Raw genomic sequence first — 14,561 nt, 5'->3', positions numbered from 1 at the left:
AATCGATCTTTATCACTCCAACAAGGAGTTGAGTCACTTGACTCTTTTCATTTATTCTGTGCAACTTCTTTGCAGTGACCTTTGGTGATTCTCTCACAAGGGTTGCTACTCTCTCATCCCCCTGTTTGTCCTGCTTCTCTACTTTCCCCATCACTTTTATTCCTCTCTTGAAAAGTTCACAAGCACCATCCCTGCTTTCTTAGGACAGAAACACTGGATTGGTTGCTCAGCAGCGCTTGACAGCATGGAATACCTAAGTCTAAACACTTCTTTTCACTCTGTAACTCAGCACTCATTTTTTAAGATGGCGAAATTGAGGTTCAGAGATGGCATCGTCTGACCCCTAGTTGTGTGTTTGCTAAACTATTCTTCAACAAGCATTTCCACGCAGTCTGCATACTTAGTCACTGTGTGGTGTTACAGGAGAAAGGGGAACTATGGAAGAAGAAGGCTTAACCCTCACCTCCAGCTTTTTGTAACTAGCATCTGTTTCAAAGCTCAATCTATATAATAGTGAATGTAGTAATTTTAAATGAAAGCTGTGGTGTTCGGCTTATTTTGAATTGTGGATGCTAAGGAATGGTTGTACGTGAAAACCAAGTAAGTCCCAAAGAACCACTTTATCTTTCTTTTTAATTTGTTTTATCTTGGGAAACTAATTACAATTCCATGTATTTTAAATACAATTGCAATCGTGTACATTTTAAATATAAAGGTGACCCTGTACATATATTCCCCATAACATCACGTTGTATGCCTTGTTCTTCCTCCACAGGAGTGTCCTTGAGTCAAATGAAAACGTCACTGTGTGTGAATTTGTTTACTTATGTAGGTGCTGCCCGGGTATGAAAACACAGTGACAGCTACTGTTGTTCGGAACCACTGCTTTGGTTAGTGCTGCAGTTTTACCTGTTCCTGGTTCTCCACGAAGACAGAGTGATACTGCAAACATGCGACAAGGAACACACAGCATTATGACAGGAAGAATGTTGTTCCGGGGACCACTCTGAGACCTGCTGCCCCACAAGCAGCTCTCTCCGGGACCCACAGCCCCTGCTCTGTCATCAAGTTTTGTCACTTCTACTTCTTTACCATTCTCCTACCCACTGTTTCCTCCCCACAGCCACATGACTCATTCACATCTCACTCTCTTGTCTGAAATATTAGCATCATTCTTCCAGCAGCCCACTCAGCTCTCACCTTGCATTATCTTTTTCAAACTGCGCCCAGACTAGGGTTTCTAAATTAAACACGCGACTGTGTCCCTCGGGACTGAAGACCATTGAACAACACCTGTCAATGAAGTTTTCACTCTTCAGCGAGGACTTAGAGGTTCTCCGTGATGTTGTTCTCATGTGCATATCTAATCTGATTTTTTCTACGCCAGCCCCCAACACGAGGTAACTTCCAGCCATATACAAAATCTCTCAAGTTTCCTGAATTAGAAGTTTGTTATTCGAAGGCCATCCTTTCACACAGTAATCTGCCCGGAGCACCCTGTTTCTGCAACTTCCTGTCAAAGTCCTAACCACTTTTCAGGACAAGGCTTCTTTAGTGGTTTATGCAGTTAGAAACTTCTTCCTACTTTGCCTTTCTCAGGACCTTGGCATTTGACTGAACTTACACACTTTCTTAGCTCACTATAAAACCCGCTTGTATTCATACATAGGCTCAGCAAGCAAAGGCAGTTTTCTTTCATTGATTTGTAGGGAAAGTTGGGGAACAGGCAGGGAAAGTTAAAGGACCTTGGTGGGGTTTGTGGCAAATAAAGAGTTAAACCCCTGCTGAAGAGAGTAGCTAAGAAAAACACATGGAGAGAGAACTGATAAGGCAGCCTGGGCTGGCTCACTGCATGCCAAAGCTCCATTCTCTTCTCCCTCCACCTCCAGTTACACATACACCCGGGAGGGGGGCTACATTATAAAAAACTCACTTAGTATATAAAATATGCACTAACACCTAGACACACACATATACATATGTACGTGTATCTTATTATTCTCTCATCATATTAATACACTAAAATGTACATGTATCTCTTTTTGCTAATTCCTCCTTAAATGTGGGGCTGTGCTGTAAATCTCACAAGATAATCCCTGGACAGGACACAAGGACCGCAGCAACGCTTATCTGAGAATGTTTATGTGGGCAATAGATGGGCCAATGTCCAAATCAGGGCTCGCAGAGCCCTGAATAGCCCATCGAGTTATACCAACTACCATGGGGCAGAGTCCCTTTCTCACCATTAATGAAACAGGCTTAGAACCACCCCGGAGTTCCAGCCCCGCACTTCCTTCTTTACTCCCACAAGGTAGCTATCTAGCTCCTTATTTCAGTTCTGTTTCCAGTAAAGTGACTTTGTTCCCTATTTCTCCCTCCTAATAAAGTGATTTTGTTTCTCTTTCTGAACTTATATCTCTTTTCTTTAATTCATGTAGATATTTTACAAACTCCAGATAAAAAATCCATCCTCACGAGACCTAACAGATTCGTGTCACTTATTTGTTAATTCTTTGCGTAGCTAGAATTCAGATTTGGGTAGGTTTGTTTGGAGGTTTCCCAGTGCTCTTCACAGCGAATATCCCTGGGCACGTATGCATTGAGTACTCCTTTTCCACCTTATGGAATGAGAAGAGAATGGAGAATGGGATTTGCTCACCTGGGTTGTGTGCTCAGGGATGGAGGACAAGCCAAGAAATTTTAGGATTTATAAATAAATAGAAGAGCAAACACTATACAGAGAAACTTCTCTTCTTGTAGCTCAGAAGGTCTAATTACATTTTACTTGTTCTACTATTGCTGCTAGTTAAAGGGAAGACTAGGATATGGGCTGAAGTACATGGTGATATTTTCTCCAACTAAGTATAGGTTTTTAGTGTAATTATATTTAGAAATATTTAGAGATGTTTAGAAATATTTAGAGCAAATTAAGATTAACTGTATAATTTAAAAATCATTCTATTCTATATGGTATACATCTTTCTCCTTAGCCTAACTCTACAAATTAAGTTTTAGCACTTAATATACCTCTTACTACTATGAAAATTTATAGTATTTACTACCCAAGTAAATAGGAGGAAATGCACCTACTGAAATTATTATTAGTTTTAAAGTAACTCTTGGCAGTGTACTTCCTGACAACTGAGATAGATACCTAATTAAGTGCTGTGCTTCTCTTTTAAATTTAATTATCTTTTGGAAATTAAAAGAAGAAACTTTAGATTTTTTCAAGTATATTCAAATGAATATAATATGTTACACTTTTCATTAATCTTACAAATAACAGTTATTAATTCTGTTATTTTACTACTCTTCTATGCTTGTTTTAATTGAGAAAGAGCTATGATCTTTTGAGAACAAAATAGTACATTTTTGGAGCAAGTTTAATAAAAGTATAGTAAGGTAGAGATTATTGATTTTTTCAGCAGGAAGATACGAATTTTAGTGGTTTTTTTTAACAATTACTATTATACTTAACAGATGTCAATCTTGCTTGAGTCTGAGCATTCATAATACAAATTTAAATTTAAATAAATGCTTTTATTACCTAATACAGTGTATGCTTCAATATAGACATACATTTTTATAGAAATATTTATTATTGCTTCCTTTAAAGTAAAGGTGTGGCCAGGCGTGTTGGCACACACCTGTAATCCCAGCACATGGGAGGCTGAGGCAGGAGGATCACTGTGAGTTCAAGACCAGCCTGGGCTACAAAGTGAGCTCAAGGGCAGCCTGAACTGCATAGCGAGACCCTGTCTCAAAAAAGACAAAAAAAAAAAAAAAAGAAAACATGTCAATTTTCCAGAAGCTATTTCCTTATATTTGCTTCTTGAAAAAAATTACTATTATTCATTCTGAAAGCCACTTGTGGGAGACCTCATGTGCTGTGACAAGCCATAAGAACAGCCAACTCCCACGTTAACTATGTGATTATCCCAACATGTTCATTATCATTTTAGTCTTTTATATCTTTGACAGATATAAGGTCTCTCAAATATTAAGCACATTATGACATATATCCTCTACAAATGCGTAATTATAGGTCACAATAATATTACAAGTAAAATTAGCTACAACTGGCCTTCCTTTCCTATGGTTCTATGTCTTGGAACTCAACAACTGCAGATCAAACATATTTGAGAAAGACAATTATGTCTGTAATGATCATATAAGAAATTTTTTCTTTGTTATAATTTCCTAAGCTATACAGTGTAACAATTATTTTTCCAGCATTTACATTATACTAAGTAGAAGTAATTTAGAGGTGATTTTAAATATATGGGATGATGCATATAGGTCATACACAAGTACTCTGCTACCTTATTTTTATTAACATCTTATTGTTTTAGGGGTTTGAATGCAGGTCCTTATGCGCGGTATACACTGTGAGCTACAGCCCCAGCCCATATGTTGTTCTGCAACAGACTTCAGAATTTGCACATTTTGGTATCTTCATTAGAATTAATCTGTGCACACAGCAAGGGATGACTAGAAGATACCTTTGTCTCTCTACTCAGCTTGCAGCTCTAATTCCCTTACTATTGTCAGAATCTAATTTTGTTTAGTTACCCACTCCTTTGTCACGTAGCCCTTGTACTCTGGAAGGAATCTCTCCTAGTATCACAGTAGACCTCCTTGTCTGGCTGCAGTTGTCATGCTACTAGACTGAGGCAGAGCACAGGTAGAGAAAACAAAAAAGATTGTCAGTTTTAGTGTTGACCTAGAGTCGTTGATCAATTAACCCTAAAACTAGTTTTCTTCTGGACATGCTATGATACATAATTCACTTTTGAACACTGACACTGGATTTTTGTTACTTCCCACAAAAAACGTTATTCATAAAGCAAACTCAGAGCTGATCCTTCTTCACTGTTCAAATGTGGAAGATGGTTGCCCTGATTTGGGTGGCTGTGACACAGTTAAAGTCAAGGCCAAAGTAAGGACCATGTTTCCCGTTCCTAATGTTGTGTGTTCTGTATCAATTTATGCAACAGCCTTTGCCCTGAAAGTCATATGATTTCCCAGTGGCAAATAATCACTTAACATAAACTTGCTACATGAAGGAAAATTCAACTAAAAAAGAGATTCAAATTGTAAGGAGTTTGAGATAACATCAATACATTATTTTGGTTTGCTTTTTTTTTTTTTTTCTTTTTTTTTGGTCCCAGAGATCAAACTCAGGACCTTGCACTTGCCAGGCAGGTGCTTATGCCACTGAGCTATATCCCCAGCCACTCAGTACATTATTACTCCTAAATTATTTTAAGATTATGTATTATAAGATGAAAGATAATGGATATTTATGACTGAGAGATGCAGAAAAATAAAACACAGAAAAATATGCACTATCATAGGAAATCTATGTATCCTTTTCTATGTGTATAAATTTACCACGTCTAAAATGCTTCACTGACTATAATGCTGCTCTTACTTTAAGAGCTATTCCTTTACTACACAAATATTAACAGATACCATTCAGCTACTTTGGCTTTTTTTATTAAATATAGAAAATTAAATGCCTTCATTATTAGTCAGTTGAATAGTGGCCCTTAAAATGATGTGTCTAAATCTTAGCCCCATGACTTGTGCATGTTCCCTTATTAGGAAAAAGGGTCTTTGTAGATGTAGTAAAGTTCAGAACATTGAGAGGAGATTACTCTGAATTTAGTGTGGATACTAAATGCACTGATAGGTTAGTTTTATAAAAGGCTGGAGGGAGACGAGAGAAAGATACAAGAGAGAGAGCCCTGTGAAAACAAAGGCAGAGACAGAAGAAATGCTACCACAAACAAAGGGGCATCTAGAGCCACCAGACACTGGGCAAGGTAGCCAGGACCTTGCACCAGGCACCTGAGTGAAGCACACACGGAAGGAGTGTGCTCCAACTGATGCCTTGGTTTCTGACTTCTGGCTTCTAGAACTTTAGGGGGATAAATTATGTGTTTCAAGCCACCAAGTTTGTTAGCTCAGTCTAGGAGATAAATATAATTTTATATATATATAAAAATTAAAGGCACAAGAAAAGTTAAGAGGTCAACTTTAGTTGTGATCTATGAATTAACTGCTGATAAAATTTAGTTAGTGTTTAGTTATACATTTACAGAATCTTGGTATAATGCTTAGGATTTTGTAATTTAAGAAACTTAGTAAACATTGCTTCAAACAGTACAGAACCCAGTTACTAGTTATTGAAATTGAGGGTAAGCATGTTATGATCTATGGACCAAATCTGGTGTACTACCTACTTTGATAAATGCAGATTTATCAGAATATACCAGTGCCCATTTCTTTAGATATAGTCCATGCTTGTTCTGAATACTGCAAAGGCAGAGTTGAGAGATCTTGGAGTCTGCAGAGCCTAAACTTTTTACTCTGAGTCCTTTACAAAAAAGGATTACTACCGAGTGATTTAAACAAAACAATTTTTCTCATATAAGAACTTTGAAGTAAGCAGTTACTGGGGCTGTCTCAGCAGTTTGATGAAGATAAAGGTAGCATCACAGGCCCACATCTCTTTTCTCTTACAGTTTCTCAGGATTATATTTTCATGTTCACAAAGGGCTACTGCATCTCCCACTAGCAAGCATTGAATTTAGGTAAAAGGATGAAGGGATATTGCTGGCCACATCAGAAAATGTAAAGTCCTTTGGCAGCTTCTAAAAGACTTTAATTTATATCTCAGTCACCAGATATGTGTCTCCTTATCTGTAGAAAGTGTAAAAAAAGGATCATTCAACTTTTTCTGTCTTTGCAGTGTGCACAGAAAAGGAAGAAATATGTTACATGTGGGTGCTGATTTGCAGTGAATTAAATCCAACTTCATCCCTGAATCGAAAAAATTGCATTATAGTTCACTTCAAGTATTTGTATATGCACATATCTCATGTGTATTATAAATGGAGCACAGCTCTTTTACATTGTTCAGCCTAAATTTTTTCCTAAAAGGAAAATAGAACAAAAATTCTAATGGTAGGTCACTAGAGTTTGATCACCCCTCTACAATTTAAACTAGCCTGGGGAAGTGGTGTCAGCAAGCCCATAGATTTTCTGAGGGAACCTGCGGCAGTTGTGACTAAGACTTTCCCAGAAGTTAGAGAAAGTTGTGCAACAGGGCTGAGCAGTCATGGTTCTGGAGCCACAGCAAAGAAGCTACCAATCTTTGGGCCTTACAGGGACAGCAAGTGTTACTGATAGTAAGCAGAAGTTTAAGGAGTCCTCTAAGATCCCTCAATCCCTGCTCTACATGATTTATGTTAGGCTATGTCATAAGACACCATTTACTGTACTTTAAGAAAGAGGAATTCACCAAGGCATGCTCCATCTCATCATTGGACTCTTCCAAAAGTAGGATTTTCCTTCAGCCAGTCACTATGGAGGAAGTCAGAGACTCAAAGCCTGAGAAGGATTTGCTGTGCCCTGCTGGATTAGGGAGGGACACAACCAGCAGACAAGGACTGTGGAGACCTCTAGTTGCTGTAAGCCAGCAAGGAACAGGAAATCAGTCCTATAGCTGCAAGAAACTGATTTTTGCTAACAACGCAAGGGATTTGGGAGGTTTTTCTCTGGAGTCACCAGAGGAAAACTCACTCTACCTGACTCCTTGACTTCGCCTGGTGAAACCCTTAGAAAGGCTGAGCTGGCTTTCCACCTACACAACTGTGAGCCCGTAAGTGAATGACTTTTCACCCCAGAGTTAGTAGTAATGTGTTACGCAGTGGTAGAAAACTAAAACTGTAAAATTGTTAGTGTTTGAACTACATGACACATTCAGACCTTGGGCATAGTAATAGAGAGATCAGGTGAGTTTACTGGTAAAAACAAGCTGCAATAAAACATGGGAAAGGTGACTTCTTGGTCCACCTTGGCAGAGTTGGCTAACCCAGCTCTGAGACCTGGAGAACATCATGTGGGAGGACAATCTTCATAAACCCCTCATGAAGGAGTGAAAAGGATTTGAGAATTTCCTGGAAACTGAAAATCTGGATAAATTTTAACATGTGATTATAAGATTAACTTGATTTAAAGAAATGGAAAAGTAAAACAGCAAAAAATAGCTGCATTTTAAGCACATATCTACAATTTATTTATCTGTCATACCACATGTGTGTGTATGCATGAACATTTTTTCATCTGTCATTATCTCTCTTTTCAAATAAAAACAAAAATTGAGACAGAGACAAAAGCAAATAGTTTGCTTTTCTTAATATTTTATAGCAAGAACTCGACTATTTCTTTGGGAGACCAAATTATATATGAAACTAATTCCAGGTCAATACTGGAGCAATCACCATCAAACAAGTAGTTTCATTTGAGTCTCTTAAGTCTATAATTCCCTAAGTTCAAGCCCTGCTTTCTTATCCATAGATTTTATTTGATGGTTGCTCTTGGCATATAAACTAGAATTGACCAAAGGGTATTTAAAAGTTATTGTTTTAATAGAAGTACTAGCTTAAAAAAGCTTTAAAAATTAAAATGCTGTATATATTTAAAATAAATGTGAAGTAATAATATTTATTAATTGAAAAGATATTAAATATATTTATAGTGATTTACAAAAGTTCAAGAATAAATTCTCATTGAAATGTCTTTAAATTTGTAGGTAAATGAACATACATTCATGACTTATACTACAATATATAAATTACAATTGATGGTAGATAAAAACATTTATTCTCAGGAACATCATACCACAAATTCTCTTCTGTTGCATCTGTCAGCTATTGCACAATTAGGCAGAATTTGTGATTCATTAAAAAGGAGGTTTTCAAAATTTAAAAAGCACTGTGGGTATTCTGAAGTGATAAAGGGATTGGATCTAAATCTTGAAATAAATGTAAAAATGCTTGGAAAAGGATGGAAATAATATCAAAGTACAATTGTAGCAGTCAATATTCTTTTACATTATCTGACTTACCATGTAAAATGATCTTTTTAAAACTACAAGCTATGCTCTTATGCAAATTGGTCTAAAAGTGTTTGTAAAGTTTGGATGAATTATTTTACTGATTCCAAGATACAATCTGAAGCAGAAATAGTTTTACAACAATAACTGCTTTATCTTTATATGGTATATTACATATAATAATTTCCTTACTTTGTGTACTATATTATATTTTACAGATAGGAAAATACACTCTAGATTACAGTATAATATGATATAGTACCATTATAAATGCTTACCTTAAAAGTGAATAATTCAAGCAAGTAAAATAGAAGCAGTATTTTTTCTGATATAAATCACATTCTTATATACTCCCAGTCAAGTTCAGGGTTATGGTGTGGCTGTTCCATAACCAATGTATATGTTAATAGATATTCATGTTCAATAAACTAGAGCCTCAGGAGTACAGAACTCCAGGTGAATGGATGGATGGATAGATGAATGAATAAATAAAAACACAAGGAAGTTTTTACCCAAATTAATGGCAATCACTCCAGAATACCAGTAGATATTTCAAAAGACACTCAGCCTTTTAACACCCTTCCCATCTCATCAAGCATGCATTCATCCAAGCATAAAGCCATCAAATCATGAAATCAGAAGAATATTCAAAGTAATATTGTATACATACACTGTCTGGATTTACCAAAGATTTTGCTTTTAGGCATATGCTATTCAGGTAGCATTTTTAGATCACCTTCATTCTTTGCCAGACTCTGAGATGTTTTAAATAAAGAATAATATTTTATTCCTATTTCAGAATATTTATTGTACATTTGATTTTTATTTACTCTTTCAAAAATTGTTCAAAAAGAAGGAGGAACTAAGGAGGGAAAAAGGGAGAAAAAAAGAAGGGAAAAGGAAAAGCAATAAAAGAAGAATAAAATGGAAACAAATCTTTATAAATAAGTAGGGGAAGAGGGATTGAATGGAGGGGAGGAGATTGGGAAAAAAAGAGGAATCAAGATACATCATACACAGGTACACATTCCCTGTGATGAATGCAATTATTTCTTATCTATAATGTACAGATAATCTGAATTTTAAAAAAAAATAAAGAAGGACAGGAATAAAACAGACTGAATGAAATGATGTTTTCAGTATGTGGCTATAAAGGATTTAGAAAATGATATTGGTTCCAATTCAAGCATCAATTTTTTGGCATACTGTAGCTTTCATCCCTGAAACTTCACACCATTCTACCTTTATTCATCATTCTGAGAGACTTTATTTATATTTTCCTTCTGACAGACAGCATTCATATTTATTTAATTAAGATTTCTATGAACTATTTTTTTTTATCTTCTTAGAAAGTTAAGGAAAATTTATTAGCTGATCCTATGTAAATTACTTTATTTCAGTTTGCATCCAGGATAAATTTGTTTTGAGTGTCTGTTATGACAATTATATACAGCTACATTTTCAACCCTAATGCATTTTTAATAACTTCCTTCAGTAGTTAGTGATTTGAATTTCAAATTTTTTAGTACCACGAAGTTAAAAAAAACTATATACCATTTTATAACAGTTTCATATAAAAATTGATTTATGCAGCAAGATCTCTATCACAGAAACATATCAAATGTCTAAATGAGACCATTAATACTAATAAGCATGTAATATTCTGTTCCAGACAGGGTATAATATATTGGTAAAATTGATAGAGGAATAAGTGTATCATTATCTCATTTTTCAGAAATTCCTCATATAAACATTTTATTTATTTGATGATTAATTTGTTGCTATTGATCATGATAGAAAATTTTAGGGCAAATCAAAATAACTGACAATAACAAGTATTAAAACACTAACAAAATACATTTGAGTATATGACAAGCCATTTCAAACTTTTCACAACTTCTCTGTTGATTAAAGGACGAAACTCAGGGCTGGGGATATGTCTCAGTGGCATAAGCACCTGCCTGACAAGCACAAGGTCCTGAGTTCAATTCCAGGTACAAAAAAAAAAAAGGATAAAAGTTTAACTCATGTGTGAAGTCTTTTTATGCTCCTTCAAATGGTTACTGTGTCCACTTCCAGGTCCTCTGCTCCCATTCTAGATCTCCTTCAGAGTTGGCCAATGAGAGGTTACCCAAATTCTTTCCAGATCAACACACAATATAACTTCACAGGACTACACTCACACCGTCTCTTCTTCACACAGTGCATTCGTCTTGATTACTATGCTTTGTCAAAACACCGTAATCTTTAAAAAAGCCACTTAACTGTCCCATCCTTTCTAAGGTCCAAGTTTCCAGAGGCAGGATTAACCATTCCCTCATACCTTCTTTCTTTTTAAAATTTTAAAGAGATTCTTATTACACAGGGGTTATCACATAATTGATCTCTGTTTTCTACACAATTGTTCTTCCTCTCCACAGAAGGGCTGTTGCTGAATTTCTCATCTGTGATGGCAAGTGCTAGAATCCTGACTGAAACAGAATAGCAGTAAAATCTCCAGGATTTAAGTTGAAAGAAGTACACTGGTATGTGGCTCTGGCTCCCAGTTTCAGGAATATTCAAATGTTTTTGTATTCAAAAATACCAAAGAAGTTATCTGTAGGCATGGACAATGACACTGGTAAATGATCATTCTATATATTGTAACTGAAACCTGCAGTGATTGGCATGTGATTTTCTTTCATCAGCCGGCATTCTCCTCTTTTCCATTTGCCTGAATTTTCCAAAGTTACTTGGGAGGACTCTGCACGGTGCTTTCTGTCACGGTTCATCAGCGAGGGCCAAGTACTCTTCTAGGCTAGAACACGACACTGCCCATCCAGTCAGCCATCCTGCACATGGTGCCCATGGCGGGCTCCTTCTCCTTAGGGATTTCTGTGGCCACAACTTCTGCCATTGTTAACAGAGAGGCCACCCCCACAGCATCCAGCAGAGCAGCTCCGAGGACCATTGTAGGTCCTTTCTCTGCCATACTCACAAAGTCTCAGAGCACAGCATCATAGCCAACTTTGGAGGAACTCTGCAGGATTTTCTCTACCATCACGGGTCCTTCTACATCAGAGTTTCAGCAGTGGTCATTGCGCGAGTTTTCAGTCTTCTTTTCATATTTTTATACCAAATTTTTTATCTTTGTTAGAAATCTCCGGGTTGTAAGTTGAAAGCAGTACACTCTTTCTGCTCATTCACCTTGACATCACTTGTCCCACCACCCTTCAGCACAGCCGCTCCATCTGAAAGCTTCACCAGCCATTCATCCAGTTTCTCCTCCTCATGTTCACTGGTTGTGATTTCTAATTGTGCAGCGATTTATTGAACATGTTTTACAATTTGTGCTTTGTCACCTTTGCCTGTATGGCATTATCTTTGGTCATGATGACCTCTCCAACTTTTCCCAAGTCATGGGGCTGAATACCTTCAAGATTTAGGGTCAATTCCTCTTCCCCAAAAACTGCACTGCGAATAGCAACAGCTATGTCTTTCAGCTGGTTCTTCCTCTTGTCACCAAACCCTGGCACTTAGATTGTGACAATCCAAAGACCAACCTTCAGCCTGTTCAAAACCAGGGAACTGAGAGCTTCTCCATCAAAGTCCTCAGCAATTGCTACCAAGGGCTTTTGGTGAGCATTGACAATTTCAAGAGCAGGTACAATGGACTGGATGCTAGAGATTCTCTTCTCACGCAGCAGAACACAGACATCCTGGAATTCACACTTCTGGCTTTTTGCTGTACTTGTAAAATGCGGAGAAATATATCCTCAGTCAAACTCCACGCTTTCAATAATTTCCAATTCCTCATTCAGGATTTTTCCATCCTTTACTGTGATGATGTTCTTCCTTTCTACCTTCTTGGCTTGAGATATGATGCTGTCAATTTCTTTGTCTCCATTTGCAGAAACTGTAGCCACCTGAGTAATTTCTTCGGGGGTTGTCACAGGTTTACACTGTGTATTAAGCTCAGCACTCATAGCATTAGCAGCTAAGTTACACTCTCCTGATTCCCGAGGGTTTTGCACCTTTGCTGACCTCGAAGCCTTCCTGGGCAGAGGAGCACCCCAGGACAGCGGCAGTGGTGCTGCCATCTACCTCCTCTTCGTTTGTGTTGTTGACAACACCTTGAACAAGTTTAGCCCCAAAGTTTTTGGGTTTGTCCTTAAAATCAGTTGACTTTGCAACTGTCACAGCATCTTTTAATACTTTGAGACTTCCCCAACTGTTCAATAATCCCTGCTCTTTTGGCCCCACTGTGGCAGGAGGTCTACACCTGGAAGTGAGAGGGCCTATTTCACGTCTTCAGCACCAGCCCCAGGGAGCCATAGCCCGTGCCAGGGACCCTGGGTTCGCCTGGGAGGGACCACGGGTGGCGGAGCTTCTGCGGGCAGCTGCTGGAGCACAGGGTGAGGAAGGCCGCGAGGGAGGGCTCCCTGCTACTTACAGTTTGCTGTTTACAAACATTTTACCTCGTCAGAACAAACATTTCAGAACATTAATGAAGATAATGCTTAGCATTTCTGGACTACTCCAAACACTCTGAAATTCTTCTTCTGTTAGGTCTTATTTATCCTCACGATAGCTGCAGTGGAAAAAGGCAGTTGCTGTCCCTACTGGCAAATACAAGAATATCTTATGCCCTCACCGGTAAGCTTCAGTGTCCAAGTTCACATTGAGACACAGCAGTTTCACAAGAATAAACACTGCATGAACAGTCCTATTAATAGCTTCGTAAAAATTTATATAATATTCATAATAATACTGTGTTCAGCATATGTGGGCTGGGATTAGTAGTAAATTCGTAATGTAGAGGACAGCTTTGCTCACAACTTCATTGAAGAGCAGTTGAAGTTACTGTTAGCAAGAGAAGCATCTGAGGTCACCCATCTCGCAGATGAAAGCAAGTCTTCAGGGTGAAGAGTCTTACTCCATTTTGAGCAATTCAGAGCTACTTAATGGTAATATAATTTTAATGAGTTGAAGAGTGGCTCACATTTGAGTGGTGGAGTGGCATTTTATCATAATAAGGGGATGATAAAAGAACGCAAGTAAAACTAAAACAACCACTGTTAATCTCTATCAATTGGTTTGAAACCCTGTATGATTTTTAATGTCCTTGCTTTGTGTTGTTTGTATTTTGCTATTGTTCTTTTTTTGGTACTATTTTCTTTAAAAAATAAAACAAAAAAAAAACAATTTAGCAAGAAAAAAAATTAATGGTGCTATTTGTGAAAAGTAAATGTAACAGCATTTAGACATAAAATCATATTGATTCTGAAAAAAAAAGTAGAAGTAAATTCTAAGCAAAAGTCAGTGTCACTGTGCTGCTTAACAATGTGGGAATAAGAAAAATAGTGAAAGTGACGCAAAAGGCTGAAATAATAGAACAAGCCAGCCAGTTAGGTGCACTGGGCAATGTTGTAAAGCTAAAATCAAAACAAGAAATCATGAATATGCCCTCTTCAAAGTGAACCTGAACATTGCTTACCACTGATAAAGTATGCGCTAATTATTCTTCCATGTCAGGACTCGTCCAGCTTCACTACCTCACAATCAGATTAAGAAAACAACCTGATAAAATTCCTGAAGGGAAATTTGAAGAAACTAAATTAGCCTTGCCAATTCTATAAAAGGAAAGCAGTAGTAATAATAACTTTAATCTTCAGAG

The 14,561-nt window shown here is 37.2% G+C and overlaps 1 protein-coding gene and 1 pseudogene across 1 annotated transcript in view; both read right to left on the bottom strand.

The window, feature by feature from the left end:
- The window catches only part of Dok6 (docking protein 6), a 424,913-nt gene that overhangs the window by 240,238 nt on the left and 170,114 nt on the right, over nucleotides 1-14,561 (bottom strand). The window lies entirely within an intron of this gene.
- LOC102007611 lies at nucleotides 12,038-13,825 on the bottom strand (annotated as a pseudogene).

The sequence above is a fragment of the Chinchilla lanigera genome, unplaced genomic scaffold (assembly GCF_000276665.1).
Source record: "Chinchilla lanigera isolate Chin_1 unplaced genomic scaffold, ChiLan1.0 scaffold00001, whole genome shotgun sequence".
NCBI classification, from domain to species: Eukaryota; Metazoa; Chordata; class Mammalia; order Rodentia; family Chinchillidae; genus Chinchilla; species Chinchilla lanigera.
The sequence above is the reverse complement of the archived record's forward strand: the minus strand, read 5'-3'. Positions and strand labels throughout refer to the sequence as shown.